This window comes from Pipra filicauda, unplaced genomic scaffold (genome assembly GCF_003945595.2).
Source record: "Pipra filicauda isolate LSUMZ 115617 unplaced genomic scaffold, ASM394559v2 scaffold118_size2161507_pilon, whole genome shotgun sequence".
Classification (NCBI taxonomy): domain Eukaryota; kingdom Metazoa; phylum Chordata; class Aves; order Passeriformes; family Pipridae; genus Pipra; species Pipra filicauda.
This window is the reverse complement of record NW_024103640.1, coordinates 1173791-1191242: the sequence shown is the minus strand read 5'-3', so window position 1 is coordinate 1191242 and position 17452 is coordinate 1173791. Positions and strand designations below refer to the sequence as shown.

Sequence of the window (17452 nt, the reverse complement as noted above, 5' to 3'; positions counted from 1 at the left end):
ATACAGTTCACACCCACGTGTGTGTGCGTGGAGGGGGATTTCACACACATCTTGTCTACAAGCTGTACATCATAAACTGACATTTCTGTTACTGTGGTTGTGTTTCCCCATTTATGCTCCTTCTTTTTCTGAGTGGCATTTCCTTTGCTTTATGTACACACTTAGGCCTTGGAAAAAGGGAAAAGTTCTCTGCCTGAGAGCACCAAGGGGAGCAGTCTTGCTCACCTGGGGACCTGTGCAGGCCTGCATGCGTGTGTTAATTTTAGAAGGATCCTCCTGACGTCTGAAACCAGCATCCAACTGCTGCTGACAGCACCTGGCACAGGGGCTACATCCTGCGCATCCCTTGGCAGGTTTTTTGGGAAGCAGCTACGGCAGAGCTACAGTACAGATGGTCCTTCATTTGGGGGTGTTTGGATCCAGACCCTTCATTTGGGTCTGTCTGAAGGGAAAAACTGCCTTCAATACACGCAAATATTTTGGTTTTAAAGCTACACGGATGTGGCTCAACTTATTTCCCTTCTCTCCTCCAGCACCAGTCCCGCTTCATTCAGGCAGTGCAAAGGCTTCACCTACTGCAGCTAAAAAATCCTCTGCTTCTTTCAGCTGGACATCACCACCCAAACCTTAATGGTGGGGACATGCAGGCTGTAAGGGCAGGACACCCCAGCAGCTTTGAGGGGGCCAGAGTTCCCTTGGGAACACCGAGGTGAAATGCTGCTCTGTGCTGGGGTGTATCAGAAATGAGGGGCACGGTATTTAAAACATGCCCAGCAGGATCTATCCCCCACAAAGGATCCAGCCACAATAGCTTCATTCAGTCTCCTGAGTCATTAGAGTATTTCCAGCATTATTTTTTAAAGATTTGTTCTACCTCCTAAAGAATTGCTTCTCAATGCAAAAGCAGAATGATGAATACACATCTTCCCTTTCCCTGCTGAATACAACTTTGAAAAACATAATGCTTCTCATCTGATTTCCTCCCCGAGTCAAAATAAGCCAACCAACTCCTGCACTACACCTATCAATACAAACAAAAGATTCAGGGGTGGTTTTTTGTAGCAGAAATAAACACAGTTTAGGGAATGATTTTCCTTTCATGACAGCTTAAGGTCCTTCAAACTTGACAGAATTGATTACTGAATCAAAGCAAAGGAAGGCAGGGAATGGAGTTTTCTTGCACACACTTGCAATGTTGCACACTCAGGGAAGGAAGTGAAAGGCTCGAGCTACTGGTAAGGAAAGCCCAGGCAGGGAAAGAGAAGAAGGGATATCTTGGGATTAGCTTTAGCATAACATCCTACAGTATGTTTACTTTGCCTCTCCATCTCATATTTCTTCCTGGGATCAGTCCCCAGCCCTGCAGACCCTCCCAGGAGTACAATGCCCCTTTCGTGTATTGTACGAGTGGCACCGAGAGCGCGGCGGCTTCCAAACATAAAAAGGAAAAAAAGAGTCTCCCTCAACGCCATCATCATTTTTAAAAAAGGCAATTGATGTCGCCTGAAGCAGCAGCTATGAAGCCCAATTATACCACATTTCATTCAAGTGTCAAAAATTGGAATAATAATAACCAACAACGAGGAGCACATATAGGAAATGATGCTGCCATCTTCTTTTGTTTTGGCCCTGCGTTTTCATAAATCCAGGCTTTGAGCAGCCCCAGTGCCACATTCCTTCAAGGACTTTCTTGTTCGCTATTGTTTTCAGTTCCTAACAATTGGCTTCCCCGACTACTTTCCTCGTGTTGACAGTCGCTCACAGAGCCTCCATATGCTCCCACTACTTGGGTAGTCAATCATTTGTGAATTAGCTACCCAATCAAAGATCTACAAGAGGGCTGGTGGTGTTTATTCCTTGCTGGTGTTTTGAGTGAGTGTGTTGCTTGCAAAAGGTGTCAGATTAAACACGCAGAACTGAGTTTACTCCCAGAACACGGATTGCGTAGTCGGAAGCAGAGACGCGAGCGCCGGCCCAGGTTCACTCTGGTTTTCCGTGGGGTTTTTTCCCTTTGTTTCATTTGTGGTTTAAACCCTGCCGGGGGTAAGATGTCCCTGGACTCAGGAAGACTTCAACCACCTGCTTACTTAAAATGGAATATTTGGAAAGAGGCTGGAATCTTGGCTGGAAGCAAGAGAGCGGCTCCAGGGGCTGCCTCAGTGTGGAGGACAGAAAGGTTAAAGCAATCAAAGACATCCTGATGGCATGTTTTTCTCATCTCAGATCATGGAGGTGCACAGTGCAGCCCTGAGAAACACATTCCTCTTTGCATCAGCAATATTCCTGCATTCCCAGCTGCATGGATGGAGCCTTCATAACCCCCCAGAAGCACTTGTGCCTGATGCTGTGTATGATCTCAGACAAAAGCTGTCCTTCTTTTAAGATCTGTCTCAAAACACCAACACAATACTTTCCTTAGCTGTCATTTTGGGGGAATTTAAAGGCATTTTAACACTGGCCAACACAGCCTAAAACAAGCAATGCCAGCTTGCAGAAGAGCCAGCATTCAGGGAGCAGAGTTGTTCCAAATCAGGATTATCACTTGCCATCAGAGACACTGCCTAATTCAGAGCTGGACACAAACCTTCACAGGATTTAAACACACAGCCCAGATGAACTTGCCTCTTTTTGTAAGAAAAGGGAAAAAAAAAGTTGAGGAAATGAGGTTGTGTTTGGAGATCTCACTTTAAAGCCCAGGTTTATGCTAAAAGATGACTAACATAAATATCTACAGGGGTTCCATATTGTCACCTTTACCTGACTTTAGAGTAATCTATTTATAAGCAAAAAAAAAAAAAAAAAAAATTTAACTGCCAGTCCAAAGAAAATGTCACTGGTGATGAGAGAATCAAGCTGATTTCTTTTCTTCTCATGAATCATTGTCACAATAAAGGGTCTGCGTGACAACTCTGCCCTTAGCAATCACTGAAAAACCCAGTTCCTTTGAAATTAGGAGTTGGTTGGTCCTTATATTGATAGTACTTGGTGATGATGACAATGATGCACAGGGAGAAATGTAACTTAGCTGCCTGCCATAGTAGTTACTTCAGCTGACTTCCAGCAGCACTTACCATTCTGTATTAATAGAAATTAAAATATTAAACACTTACTCATTAAGGTATGCAGATATGATTCACAGGGACCCAGTAAGAAAATGCTATTTTTAAGTGGAGATATTACAGTGAAGGATATTTCAAGTCAGAGCTTCTCAGAAGAAATAGAAAGCACTTGTTTATTCAGTGTCAGTTGGAATAACAAAAATTCGTTCCACTGGTAATAGTACATCAATATATATTAAGCCAGTGGTGATTTTCCTGAAGTTTTTCCGTCTTCAGAATTCATGAAAGAAATTTAAAACACTCAAGGCAAATGTCAGTGCTAGGGACAGTAATGTAAAGAATCAAAGTGGAACTACCTGGAATGTACATTAAATAAAAGGCAGAGAATGAGCACCGAGTGAATTTTTATATGTTCACATTACAACAAACTAGTCAAAGATTCTGACCCCTGGCACCGCAGAAATCTTCCCGGTTTTGATATTTTCAATAAAATAATTCCCAAGAGGGCTGGGGAAAAAAACCACCACACTCTTTCTCTCCCTTTCTTTCAATAAAATGAGACCTCATCTGTATTACGAGAAAGAATACTAATAATTTGGTAGTGTTCTGAGGTAGCTTTTATAAAGCTTTTGCTTGGGATTTAATATTGCCCGGGAAGTCCAGCAGATTTCCATGGCTTTGCTGGAGAAGAGTGAGCAGCACTGAATGTCAGCTCCTCGTGCAGTCAACAACTTGTACCTCGGCAAAGGGAACGTGGAGGGGACGTGCTCCGATCCTGCACAGCCAACCCAGGGGGAAGAATCCAGAGAGGAGCCGGTTCCGATAACGCGGAGCGGGTGGGTCCCACCTGTACACAGCAAACGGCCTGATAAGTATGAAATGTGTTCCCCCCGCTGGAATGGCTTTGGGACATCTCTGCTTGGAGGGCCCTGACTCCCTCTGAGCTGACGGTACACAAATATTTGAGTGCAGCTCGAGATTATGAGATGAGGGAAGGCAAATCCAGAAAGGCAGGAGAGGTGGCAGTGGTGTGCAACAACGAATAGGTGCATGCCATCAAAACAATTAATGTCACTCTGCAAGCTCTCTGGGAAATGTAGCAACAGAGGGAACCCACAGATGGCTCCTTTCCAGGGCATTTTAGAAGGGGGTAGGATGGGCCACGCTACTGTAAATCCCAGGCTGAAAGATGAGAAGGACAGAAAAAAAAAATATAAAAGCAGAGAAAGGGGGGGAAAGTGTATTCTTTTTCTTCCTGAATTTCCTCTTCACAAATAAAACAAAATAAATTGGGCATGTACAGCCAGGGCAAAGATTGAATCAGAGGTTGGACAGCCTAATGCTACAGATACACCACGCTGACCCATAATGCCATAAATGCTGGGTAGAGGACCAGAATTTTCCAGTGCTCAGCACCAATTAAGGCCAGGTTTGCAGAAAATGTCCTTCCCAGGAGGGCCAGCGTAGCAGAAAGCATTTGGCTCCCTCTTGATGTTTGCAGAAATGTTTTCAGAAGACCTTCTTTTCCTGGCACGCTGCCCTCTTTCTATACCTACTTATTTAAACAGGGCTTTGGAAGGCCAAATTATTGTCTCCCTGATTCTCAGTTTCCTAACATTAAAATGGGAATAAAAATAAACTTCTTTCATGGCCAAGGAGGACAAATGCAGAGGTGCTTAATGCTCGGAAATCTCCGTTCTGGGGGTCAGGTAAGGAGATGATTTTTGCACCAACAAGTCTTACTTTGCTCTTGCTGTGGTGTTACCCTTCCTTAAGTACTCAAACATTCAGAATAAAATCAGATCCTAAAGCAACAACGTTTTCTGCTCTCAGAAATCCTCCCTTTCCAAAGCTGCTGAGCTGCACTGCTCACTGGAACTGTCTGCCCCTTCCAGAGAGCAGTCTTGATTCCCTTCCTTCACCTCCAGTTTGCCCAGAGCTTAGTTGTGCTTTCCTCAGGCAGACAGCTGATGAGCTGGGCACGTACAGGAGCATCACACTCACGTCTGTGGGTGGGCATCTGTATATTTGTGCATCTGCATATGGGAAAAATCCACACAGATGCATGTCCATGTTAAAGCAGCGTTATTGCTGGGAAAGGATGGACAAACAGTTGGACATAACTTCCCTCCTTTTTAACCACCAGGCAGGGGATTGTATCCAGAGGGGCAGCGAACACCACTCGTCAGTGACAGGAAATACAGTGTTCCTGGGGTTATTCCTGCCCCCTTGGCTCCAGGCAGGCAAGGATGACCCGGTGTCTGTAACTCACCTGACGCTGGCAGGCAGCAAACACTGTCGGAAGCCAAGCCAAGAGCAGAAAAAATTGTCCTTTTCTCCCATATTTCCAAGCACGGTCTCGCATTCGCCTTATTTATCGCTCGTCAGGCGAAGAGACAGAAGAGGTGAATTTACCAGACACAGCCTCCCTGGTAGTTCTCCCCTTGCCTTTTCCTATCAACATCCACAAACCTCTTTTATAAAGGGGCCGTTTCCCAGTCCCAGAGAGGTCAGGAGCCTGCTGGGGAAGTTCTGAGGTGTGTCCCAGCTCTGGCAAGACACCACTTCAGGTCTGAGTAAGCCCCACACAAAAAGAAGGCCAAACTGCACACGATGTGGGCTCAGCAGCCAGGCAGTGGGTGGTGGCCCTCAGTGGGCCCACAGGGAGGAGAGCAAAGGGGACAAGTTTTGTGGAAGATCTGAAGAGGTAATGAGACACCCACAGGTGGGTCATGTAGGTTTGGGGTTCAATACTGTCAATGCTACATTGGGTAAAAGCTGCTAAGGAAGAGCACAGACAAACTGTGTCATTTCCACCTTTTAGGCACAAGGATAAGTGGAATTATTTCATCAGGTAAGTCATAACCACAAAGGGCTTTCCACCATACTGATTTCCTGTAAAAATATTTGAAGACTTGTGCACATCTGAGGGAAGGACTCGGAATAAAAGAAGGATCCTCCTCTGTATTTTAACAATGACTTCTGAAGAGCACTTACCATGTTTTACTTCAGAAGTACATTTCTGCACACGTGCAGGTGTAAGAAGTTTCATCAAGTTTGGAGAAAAAAAGGTAAAAGCTTTTAACATTAGTCAAGGACACAGAGTGGTTAAAGTGATATTTCCTTCCCCCTGTTTTAACCAATTACTCTTCTACTCCTGTGTATGATTTCAGAACACTCTGTTCCAGGAAAATCCTGAGAAGAGCCCTTTGCTGAGGAAGAAGTACACATTTTCAGCATTTGTGAATCTATTTCTAATACCTTGGTAAGCAAACTGTGCTCCTTATCTGGAGCCTGGTAGATAAAGGTGCAAAAAAAAGTTATTTTTGCTGCCACAGTGACAATCAGAGCCTGTGTGGTCAGTGGTGCCACCTCTGCCTCTGGGATGGGCAGATCTGTCTTCAGGAAGTTTTGCTTTCTTTAGGACACCTCATCCAGTATCATCCTGTCAGGGAAAAGTTTTAGCATTTTCCAACACCTGAAAGACTTGCTTTATCCTGTGCTTAGAGTGAGAAAATAACCCTGTGGCTTTTATGGTGGCCAGCACACACCAGTCCCCAGCTGCTGCTCTGGCCTTGAACAGATGAGCATCACAACCCTTCTCTTCCCTTCTCCACTCTAATTAAGATGAGGTTTTGGATTAGGTTTTTCTCTCCTACTCAAGCTGAACTATGAGCTCCTTCAGCTGCTCCTCTTCCCCTTCAGCCCTCTCCATCCCCCTTCTCCATCATCCCATATGACCATTTACTACATTTTGCTTCACTCTCTGCTGTCTCCAAGGGGCTGAGCCTGGGGACATTCCAAGGGGGAAGGGCTCCTGCCCCTCACAGATGGTCAGGCAAAGCCAACAAAGAATCCCACAGTTCCTCGTTCTGCAGCTCCACCGTCTCTTTTCCAGAGGGCAGGGGCTGGGATTTCATGCTGCCAGTCATGCTGTTCTTCCATAAGCCAATTCATACCTTTTCCAGGTTGTTACACTGGATGAACAGACCCTGCAGTCCACTCGAGCTCTGTAGCCCTCAGGGAATGTTTTCCCCCAGGATATCAGGGCATAACAAAGCGATTGTCTCACACGGACTGACTTCACAGCAGTTTCCCTTAACTTGTCCCAGGTTTATGGGGAACTTAATGAAGAGCTAACCCAGATAACAGAATGGGGGCACAGGGGCATGGGGAAAAGATGGTCAGAAAACAACAAACATGGAGTGAAGACAGACAGACAAGGAACGAAGGAAGATACTCAGAAGTCTCAAGGGACAGAAGGGTGACAGGAACCGCAATCAAAGCTAGAAGTGCTCATGTGTTACCTCATTTGGGTCAAGTGAGCCAATTCCTCCCTCAACTGTCATATTTTTTCAAGATTAAGGCAAGGAAGGCTTTGCTTTTTCTTTCTCATTCTGTGGTGCCTTTTTTCTATTCAGGAGGTTCAGTGGTTTATTTTTTGTTGGTTTTTTTTTTTGTTGTTGTTGTTGGGTTTTTTTTTAATTACCTTGATCTTGCTTTCCCCGTTCCCCATTTGGTCACTGTTTGAACAGGAATGAACTCCCAGTCTCCAAAGCCCATATGTGATTTCTATGGAGTGCTCCCAAATTACCTAATCTCAGCTCATATGCCAGTGCACATTCACAGTTTAACATCTTTTTTTCCTTGGAATTGGGCACAGAAACTGCTAGTTGGCTCAGATGTAAAAATAATACTCAAAACACCGAGGCCAAACCCTGCACAATAAGTCTACATATGTGGTTGGGCACTAACAAGCAAGTAAGAAAATGATCTATTTAAAGACTCACTTCTGATTTAGACATCGCTTTGAAGCAGTGTGAGTAGCCAGCAGAGTCTGGTCTCCATCACAATTTTTCAAATATAAAAATTAAAAAATGATTATAATTATGCATTCTGAAAGCTGGATGGGGCCATGCTACACTGAAGCATATTTTCCAATGTAATTAAGGCTTTCAGCTGATTCCTTCTGACTGCAATTGTTATTTCAAATGTGAATTAATAAATCATGTCCATCTAGTTAAGAATTAAAATCAGTCTCAAGTATTCCTGCTTAGACCAGCAAACTTAAAGAGAGGGAGGGATGAATGCTCCCAAGAAATTCTCAGTGGAGAAAAGAAGAGAAGAAAAAACAAGGAAAATAAAAAAGGGGCCTCGTCTTATTTAGGGTTTTCCAGGCATCTGAGAAACACACAGGATGAAGTTACATGACTTGCACATATGGAAGCATTTTTCCAGCTTTATACCGAAACAATATGCAAATATTCCACCCCTACTTTCACTCATGACTGGCTGCAAATACAAAATTCAAGCTGAATAATGTTAACTGCCCACATGCTCTGCTCTAAAGGATCCTCAAGGGCTTCTGGTCTCCTGTGGTACACACAGAGCACTTTAGCTATCACAGTGAATTAGTGTAAGGCCTGGTAATGCACCTTTAAGTATGTGAGCCCTTTTAAGGCACTTAGAGGTCAAGTCTGTGGCTATATAAAGTACAACCTTTGGAACATTTCTTTTCACTTGCCCATCCCGAGGCTGGGATGGCACGCAAAGGCGGTGTTTAATTTCATAAGAGCCCTTCGGATTCCAAATTGTCAGAGTCATCAACTGGCTCTGATAGCCAACCAAAGTTTACAGGAATGTAATAAAGCAAGGTAAATATTGGCAATCAGGCAGCCACTGCCAAGCGTGGCTGAGAGGGGCACGAGTAATTGTCATTGGGAAAGAAAGTTGTCGCTTTGCAAAGGGACCTCTCAAGAGCAAGGCACAAGGCAGAGCAAGTCCAGATGGGCCTCTTCCCTGGAACATAAACACAGACACTCAGTTCAGCCCCTTCCACGTTTCTCAGCTATCCCAGACCATGAACAGTAGCTCCCGATTTGCCATCGATCAAAAATTCCCTTTGAGTAAAGAACTTCCAGTGCAAACATTACGTGTTTCTACAGACATTACAACAAAGGGATGCCCAAGCAGAAGGTATCTAAAATAAACCCGGCCCCTAAGAAAGGACTTGTAGATATCAAAGATCTTACACTATTTCCTCATCAAAGCGACGAGACAGAGCAGAGCACAAAGTATTATTTTTTCACAGACCCACTCATAAATGAGCACAGTTTTACCCTGAATATTGCAGTGGGGCTTTTTTTCTGAGAGCAAAAATGAAGTGTGAAAGGCACAGGATGTCACTGCTGTGAGATAACAAGAGCTGCCATGTGCATGCCTGGAGACACCTGAGCTTCCAGAGCTGGACAGCTCTGCAGCGCTGCCAGGCCAGCTCCGCTCCTGGCACGGGAATGCTGTCTTTTCCTATTCTGCTGGGAGCTCCCTGGGTCCTGCAGAGAACACACCTGATTTGCTCCAAACAGCACCCCATCCACTCCCCCTGCACAGCCTTCCCTGCTCACACTGGCCCCTTGTCCTGTTTATTCTGGAAGTGATTTGGTTCTGCCTTCAGTGACAGCTCGCAATTAAAAATAAATAAATAAAATATATAAATAAAAGGGGAAAGCTCTTTGTACTTGTGACAGAAACAGTCAGACAAGCAGCTGTTTCACAGAGGTCGGTGCCCCGTGTCAGCTTTTGTTGCCTCTGTGTTCAGAGGAACAACTTGCTGGGCAAGGAGCATTTTCAGCACAGGTCTGTTTGTGCCAAAGGTACCAGAGCTGTAGCTGCACTCTCCTGTGTTCTTCAGTGCATCTCAGTCTGTTCTCTTTATTTAGTCCATGTTATTTATTTATATGGAACAGGACTTTATCTATTGATACTTAAAAATAAGATGAAGAGTTAGGAATGTGCTCTTATTGATCTGGATATTTGTAATGCAAATGACCAAATAACACTCAGAGAGGATGTCTGTTGGTTAATGTCATGTACACAGTTATTGTGTGGGGATACTAATCAACGTCTTACAGATTTTGTACAGACCTCTGAGCATCACAGAGTAGGTGCCTGGGTGGGAGATTGTGCCATTTTGACGTTTTGTTCATTACTGGGTGCATGTCCTTGCCCTGAAAGCTCCCTGTGTCAGGCAAGATTTCTGTTACTTGCTGATCTGTAGGATGAGGCTTGCTGTGAAAGCCACACACTGTTCTCTCAGGAAGAAGAGCTTGGAAGCTTTTCCACCTACCTGCAAGTAAAACCATTCTCCAAAAGTCACTCAAAAGGCTGATGTGAGGATGCTCAGTCCCCTTGCATAGTTTTAAACTGTTATTCACTTTGCTGAGTACCATTGCTGTCAAGGACAAGAAATACATTCATGACCCTATTCACTGGCTTTAGCACTATGACTTTGTTTCATGTCAAGAAGCCCTAAAAACAAAAAAGGGTGTAAGGGAGGGCAGTGGAAGAAACCCATTTAACTCAAGAGGGGAGAAAAACCGTTGCACTCTCGCCCTTCTTGTTCAGGATAATGCCCAGTGGAAACTGGAAAGTGTCACAACGCCACATTGAATACCAGTGCCCAAATAAGTCCCTGGTTAGCACAGAGGCCAGGAACCACTAAAGACAGAGCTGCAAACACACAAAAGTTCAGAGTGCTAAACAGAGAGGGTGGACTGCCACTGCAAAATTCCTGAAGACAGACACCCCCCCAGCTCTGGGCAGTGCCTGTCCCTCCTGTGCAGCAGCAAGCCACGATATTCACTTCCCACCGTGGCTTCCTCTCCCAGGCGGGGGAAGCAGCCATGCCAAGCCTCCAGCGACAGCCTAATGACATTAATTTTCCAGGCATGCTGATGACAGCTCTGTGAAGGCTGGAATTTGAGTAATGCAGGTCGCACTGCCATTGTCCTGTGTCGGTGCAGAGGGGTCAGCCTGCCAGCAGACTCCAGGAGCTGCCTTTTAGTGCAAGGCACAGCTCAAACTAAAGCACTCCCTTCAAAGCCCTGCTGAAAAGAAACGAGAGTCTGCAGAAAACAAAGACATTTTCTGGAACTGATAAAAGGTGTCATAACTGACTAGTACCAACATGTCCATAGCACAGGAACAGGACAGTCCTTGCCCACGCTGCAGCTCACAGCTGATAGTTGTGAGATTGCCTGGCTTAGGCAGGAATGAGAGTTTCGGTTCAGCCCAGGCATGTTTTGCAGCACAGTTCTCTGAGCTGCTGACCTTTCCAGGCAACCCCTGTAACAAACTGACCAAGAGGTATCTGGTTGATGGACAAAAATAGGCACATATTGTTCACTATCTCCGCTTTTCCCCTTATCCCATTCCAAGCTCCATGTAAGATTTCTACCTAATATAGCCGCTGGTACCTCGTTGTGGTCTGTCATCGCTTACAAAACGCACACGAGACACTTTGTTGATCTTTCCCCCTCAGAGTTCAAACCCCCCTGCTAACAGCAACACTGTCCAGAGCAATTGCTAATCCTCCCAGTTAAACCTGCAACACTCAGCTATGGCCAATTAAGCTGCCTGCCCAACAGGGAGGAGAGATCCAGCCCAAAACTCACCCACGAAGCAGAACTGGCGAGCCAGGACAACTCTAACAAACAGCAACTTTATTCCTCTTTTTGCTGTAAGGCCCCACCACTGCACAATATTAGCACTATCTTCACCTTCCTCCCACAGCCACATCCCAGGGGTTAAACCCTTGGCAGGAGGCTGTGGGGGCAAAATCAGGGTTGCAGCAGGACAGTGATGCGTGGGCCATGGCAATGTGGAACTTGAAGCAGATCTATCCTCAGCAGGCATCTGTTGAGGCTGGGCAATCCAATTGTCCTCTTTCTTTGTTTCATTTATACCTTTCCTCAGGCCTGAGCTGTCCCTTGCCAGCTTGCCCAGCTCACTGACACAGTGGGCTCACTGTCAGGTGTCACCCACCAGCTTGGTGATTACAGCTGCTATCGATCCTGGCAGCAGAGCCACAGCCCAGGAGAGAGGTGTGCAAGGGTCACCTGATTGCCACCTTCTGGAGAGGGAGACAATGCAGACACTGCACTCCAGACTGCTCAGCTACTGCTTCAAACCCTCAGCAGATGCTCTACAAAAGAGAAAAAGTCTCCAGTTTTCAGAGAAGTGTGCCCTCCTCTCTCTGAAAACCTGCCCCACAGTAATTACTGGCCACACGGTCATGAGATTTCAAGGTTTGAAGTTTAGCCAAATAAAGACATTCTTGTCTTCATCATAACAATTTAATCACCAGGTTTATCTTCCTGTGCAAGGTAAAGAGTGATTTCAGGAGCTGCATGTAAAGCAGGCCAAAACAAGTGTCACAGCCAGGATTTTCACAGTTCTCAGCACATGTTACAAACCATTATGCACTGCTGGGAGATGATATTTGTTATATTTGTTATATTTGATCATTCAGTTGGTTCTTCCTTGACTATCTCTTCCATTACACAGTTCCCTGTTCTGTCATCAGGTGAGACATGTCCCAGTGTCCCTTTCAAAGTGATGATTAGCTCCAATTAACATAAATTCTACAAAACAGAAGCTTCTGGAGAAGCAATACACCAGTTGTCTCCACAGTTCTTCCACGGGGATCAGAGAGCAGGAGATTCAGCAGTTTCTTGGGGGTTCTCTAGTGATGTTTTAAGGAGGTGAGAATGAATATGTGACCTAAGATCCACCCAGGAAACAGCTGTGGAAGACAAGCAGTGCTAGTGCAGGAGAAGAACAAGAAGGAGATGGAAGGCCATCTTCTTTAAAAGGAGTGTTTTTGAGGACAACCAGTGAAGCCAGCAGTCTCCTTTCAATGCACCTATTCACCACAAAAACACAAGATCTTCCTGCCTTATCTTGGGAAGGTTAACTCAGGGGAAAATGCCAGGGAGCAAGTACAGCTGGAGCTCCTATCCCCACATCACACAAAGCCTTCAAACAAATCTATGAGGTTTGGTTTGTTTCCAACCCCTGCAAATCAAGCAACACAGATTAATTTGCAAACCTGCTGGTGGATGGAACCCTACAGGGCTCACACAGCTCTAATTTTAACCCGCACCCCCATACCCTGCACAAACACATCCATGGAACAGAACCTCACCCATATCCAAGCTGCCTATTTGTTCACTGCCAAGAAGCAGATTAGAGTTCAATTCATTCTGATTAGAGGATTGGACTGATGTGTGAGCCAATCCTGATTTTTGCCCAACACCACTCAGTCACTGTTCACTCACTGGCCCAAGTTGATCCTGGCTTTTGTGCAGCCATAAAAACGGTCTCCTCCTGTTTTCAGGGCTGACTCAAACGGGAACCCCTGCAGCACTCAGCCACCAGCCATGGACACAGCGTTCCTGGCACGGATCCACAGCAAAAATGCTCAGTCCAACGGGGACTGTGGCCACAGCAAACACACTTGGTGTCTGGGGGAAATGAACCCTTTGTGTGAAGTGCTCCCCATACCTTCTGCATGGGTACCACAGCCACTACCCATCCCAGCAATCTCTGGAGATGAAACTGCTGGAATGACAGGCTCTTTCCACTATTCCTGCCTCCACACAGGCCCCAGCATTCCCAACACCCAAGGGGAACTCACTGGAAACCAAGCTGTCAGCCCTACCCTGTGTGCCTCCACGCCAAAATAGGAGAGTCCTCCTCTGCCATCCCTCTTAGAAGAAAGGATGTGAACCTGGGAGCTACTTTCACCAGCAGTGCCAACCAAAATACCCCAGAGGTAATTTATAAGAACACCTTCTCAGTGTGTGTAACAGGAGCAGGCTGTGCCTGAGCTGCTGCATTTCCCTCCTCTCTGCAATGGCCACCTGGGATGCAAGCCAGCATGTACTTCCTAAGTTCCAGGGGTGGCATTTGCAGTCTGGGACATCTCACATCTGAGGCAGCTCCCTCCTGTGCCTTGTTCCAGGGGACTGGCAGGACACATGCCCACCCCTCTCCCGCACTGCCAGACGCACCGTGTGGGCAGGGAGTGGAGGTGAAACAAATTCAAGAGGATGGGAGAAAATGGCAACTCAGAACTGACAGAGAGGCCACTGCTTGAAGCTGTGTGATATTCCCAGCCCCCGAGGAGAGTGGAAAACGAGAAACACAGCCTTGGTTTCCAGAAATTCATATCCACAAAAACACAACACAAAGTGACTCAGAGGAGCGTGTTTTCATACACACGCACGCTGAGCGTTCCCCTGCCGCCAATAACGGGAGTGAACAAAAAGGCACAAACACCAGGTCCATATTCCACATGTCATGTGGAATTGTGCAACCCTCCCCAGCACAGCCCTGGTCATCAGCAGGCACGTGTCACTCCTGCCACTGAAGGAGCAGGTGCCCCCTTGAAGCTGCATTAGTTTGATCTCCGTGTTTTCTGTCAGCAATCATCCTCATTTCATATTTCTGTACTGTATTTTATTCACCTGTTCTCTTAGTTTTGTTCACATAATTATATTTTGCTTTCCCTTTTTTCCCCATTAACTTCACCCTCCTTACACGTCCCCCAGGTAAGTGATGTGTCCAAGCACTAGATTTTAAAGGGGTGCTACACCTCCCTCTTTCTATAGACCCAGAAGTCAGTTGAGAACACCAAAGCCTTTCTTTGTACAGACCCACTGATACTTTTTGTTATGTATAAAAATCACTCACTGTGGCACAGATCTCTAAGCCCAGAGATGCTCCAGGCACGTATACCTGTGCATGGGCCACGTAGAGGGGATTGTAAAATAAAAATGTTCCATTTCTCATGATAATCATGCACTGCCTCACATGGTCTTTACAGCAGTTTTCTAAAGACAAATCCTTCCTCAGTGAATGTTTCCTCTAAGTCCATGGAAGCAGCTGGTGAAGTTTGCCACAGGTCCCTAACATTTATGTGCACTGTTGTTCTTTCTCCCAGCATTAGCTGTTAGTTTTGGAGAGCAGAAATCGTGGGCTGTTTTTCTGGTTGAATGTGTTCAGGATTCCTTGTTAGCCAGTATTTGCACAAACAGAGTTTCTGGGAACAATGGCAGAACAATTAGCCTAAAACAGGGCGACCCTCAAGCCTTTTCAACAACGGACTGAAGGTCTGAGAAGAGAGGGATGTTTCCAGAAGCCTGTCATTTTGGCTTTTGTTCCTTCCTCCTGCCCCAGTGAATCATCTGTAATACCTGTTCTCACACAGCCACGTCCAGTGGCTGTGTTAACATTAGCACATCTTTCTTGGTGAGGAGGATACAGAGGGCAGAGATAAAAAGGCAGTTTTGGACCCATTCTTTATAACTGTGTTTTCTAAGGCAATATGTGAAACCTGTCACTGTCTCTCCTGTAATTTCCCTCCCCCTTTGCTGGCTTTTTTTTTTTTTTTTTTTTTTTTTTTTGGTTGCATATCATGACCAAGAGGCTGGATCATCATGCACTGAGGAAATATTAATTCCTTTGCTGTTGCATCTAAAAGCTAAGATGACGAATTTCTGTGCCATGCTACATTATACGGGGATAAAGGAACAAAAGGGTGAAGGACAGTGGCTGCATGGTGTCTTAATCAGATGCAGATCAGCCTAAGAGCATCAGACCATCAAATCCCTGCTCTGCAGCAATCGTGCACCTTTAGTCAGGCTCTGAATGGGCTGAGATAGATTCGGGGCTTTATTGAAAGATCATACAGGATGACTGCAAAATCCCATTACTTGTTGATTAAGTATTGATTGCCTCGGTATTAACAAGCCAGCTAATATGAAGTGACCTCTGAGGCCACTGGTTGGAGGAAAAAAAAGACAATTTACTAAAACAGGCAGGCAGATGAATAAGAGGGCTAGATCTGCTCTTGGCTTTTAGCTTCGGTTAAAATGTCACACTCGATAGTGCAGATCAATGCCCACTTTATTTCCTTGCAGCCGTCTTATTACCATCATGAGGCTGCCTCCTTTGATGCTTTTTAATGACCCTCTGAACCGCGTGCTCTGCTTACCCACTGCCTTTGACTAAAAGGAAAGGAAAAGCTTTTTTTTTCCCCTTGCTGGTGATGGAGTGGCTGAGAACATGACATTGTGCCAGTATAAGTGGAGCAATGAGGTTTCTCGGGTCACCGGTGCTGCGACTCTGCTCTTTCACTCGGTTTCTAGCTTTTCTTTCTTTCTTTTCTAGATTTCAAAAAGTCTTGCTCCTTTTCATAACTTCAAAACTGGTGAGATATTAAGAGACCACCTACTGACAACTTCTGTCCAACGCTCTTATTTGTGTTTTTAAGTGCAATAAGTTTAGCAGCTCTTGTTACATTAATTCTCCTGAAAAGCACCTCACCCAATTATTTTCAATCTAACTTTTTTTTTTCCTTGTTGCCACTTGCAAATCGAAGAATTACTTTTGATGGTGAATAAAGAGCACTGAGGGGATACAGTTTGAGTCTCCTGAATCAAAATTGGACCATATTAAGAACCCTGAAAGCTCAGAGACTTTCCTCTTCAGCACATGCACAGACTTTTAATCTATGTATTGAGTCCCACATAAATACACATTAAAGAGAAGACAACAATTCTTATACTCAAAATGCTGCAATTCTGCAATGTATTTACATAATCATATTTAGTTCTTAGATTAACCTGCCAATAATTCAATGTTTTGAAGGAAACAAATGCTATACAGAACAGAGACAATTCAATACCTATTGGGAAAAGACATAAAGGGTATTTGAAACTCCCGGATAAATTAAGGACATGGGGAAGAGAAGGTGAGTTAGGGAAACAGCTATTCCAACAGCAAAGATCTTCTTCTGCTTGTGAAAGCCTGTAAAGCTAATGAGCCAAAGTTGAATGGATGTTAATGTAGGAATCTTGTGCACACATCTGTAAGCTGGAGACTTGGGGAGGGGGGAAGCAGACACATGAAGTGGAAGGCAAAAAAAGGATGACTGGAAATATCCTTAGGATGGGCCTTAGCTTTAAACAAACAGCAGCAGCAGTGGCAACTTCTGCCTTGGAAGGAACCAGTGGGAAGCACTGTGGCAGTGGCACTGCCTGGTGACATTGGCCTGATCCAAAATCACTGAGGCTTCCCCCCAGTTTCAGCAGACCGGGGTACTTAGAACGTAAGTACAAAAATCTCTCATTTGTTCAGCAGTGACAGAGTGACATAATTCACGTGCCTCATTGCTTTAATTTCTCTCTCTCCTCCCCACCACTCTCCCTTTTCTGTGGTTTTGTGGTAGACACACATACAAGAAAATAATAAGCAACATCAGGAGACACTTGGGGGAGCCTGCAGAAGTTTTGCTGGTAAGCACAGCCACGCTCACCCTCAGCTGCTGAATCAGCCACAAATGCAGGATCTGGCTTCTTATTTCCTCCTTTCCCTCCTCTCCTCTTCAATGTGACGCTCTTAAAAATCAGAATCACGGGGGTAATCTTTGGAGTGTGAGACCTTGATGGAATGACTTAGATTATTGCTGTATTACTATTATTTATATAGTGCCATAAATGTGCACCGTGCTTAGCAGAATAAAAGACACCCTTCCTGCACCAAACTGC

At 45.2% G+C, this 17452-nt stretch overlaps 1 long non-coding RNA gene across 3 annotated transcripts in view; it reads right to left on the bottom strand.

Moving 5' to 3' along the window:
• LOC113991666 overlaps window positions 1-17452 on the bottom strand; it is a 259176-nt gene that overhangs the window by 82087 nt on the left and 159637 nt on the right. For all 3 annotated transcript variants that reach the window (XR_005565202.1, XR_005565200.1, XR_005565201.1), the window contains one exon: window positions 3798-3906. This is a non-coding gene — a long non-coding RNA (uncharacterized LOC113991666). The remainder of the gene's footprint in view (window positions 1-3797; window positions 3907-17452) is intronic.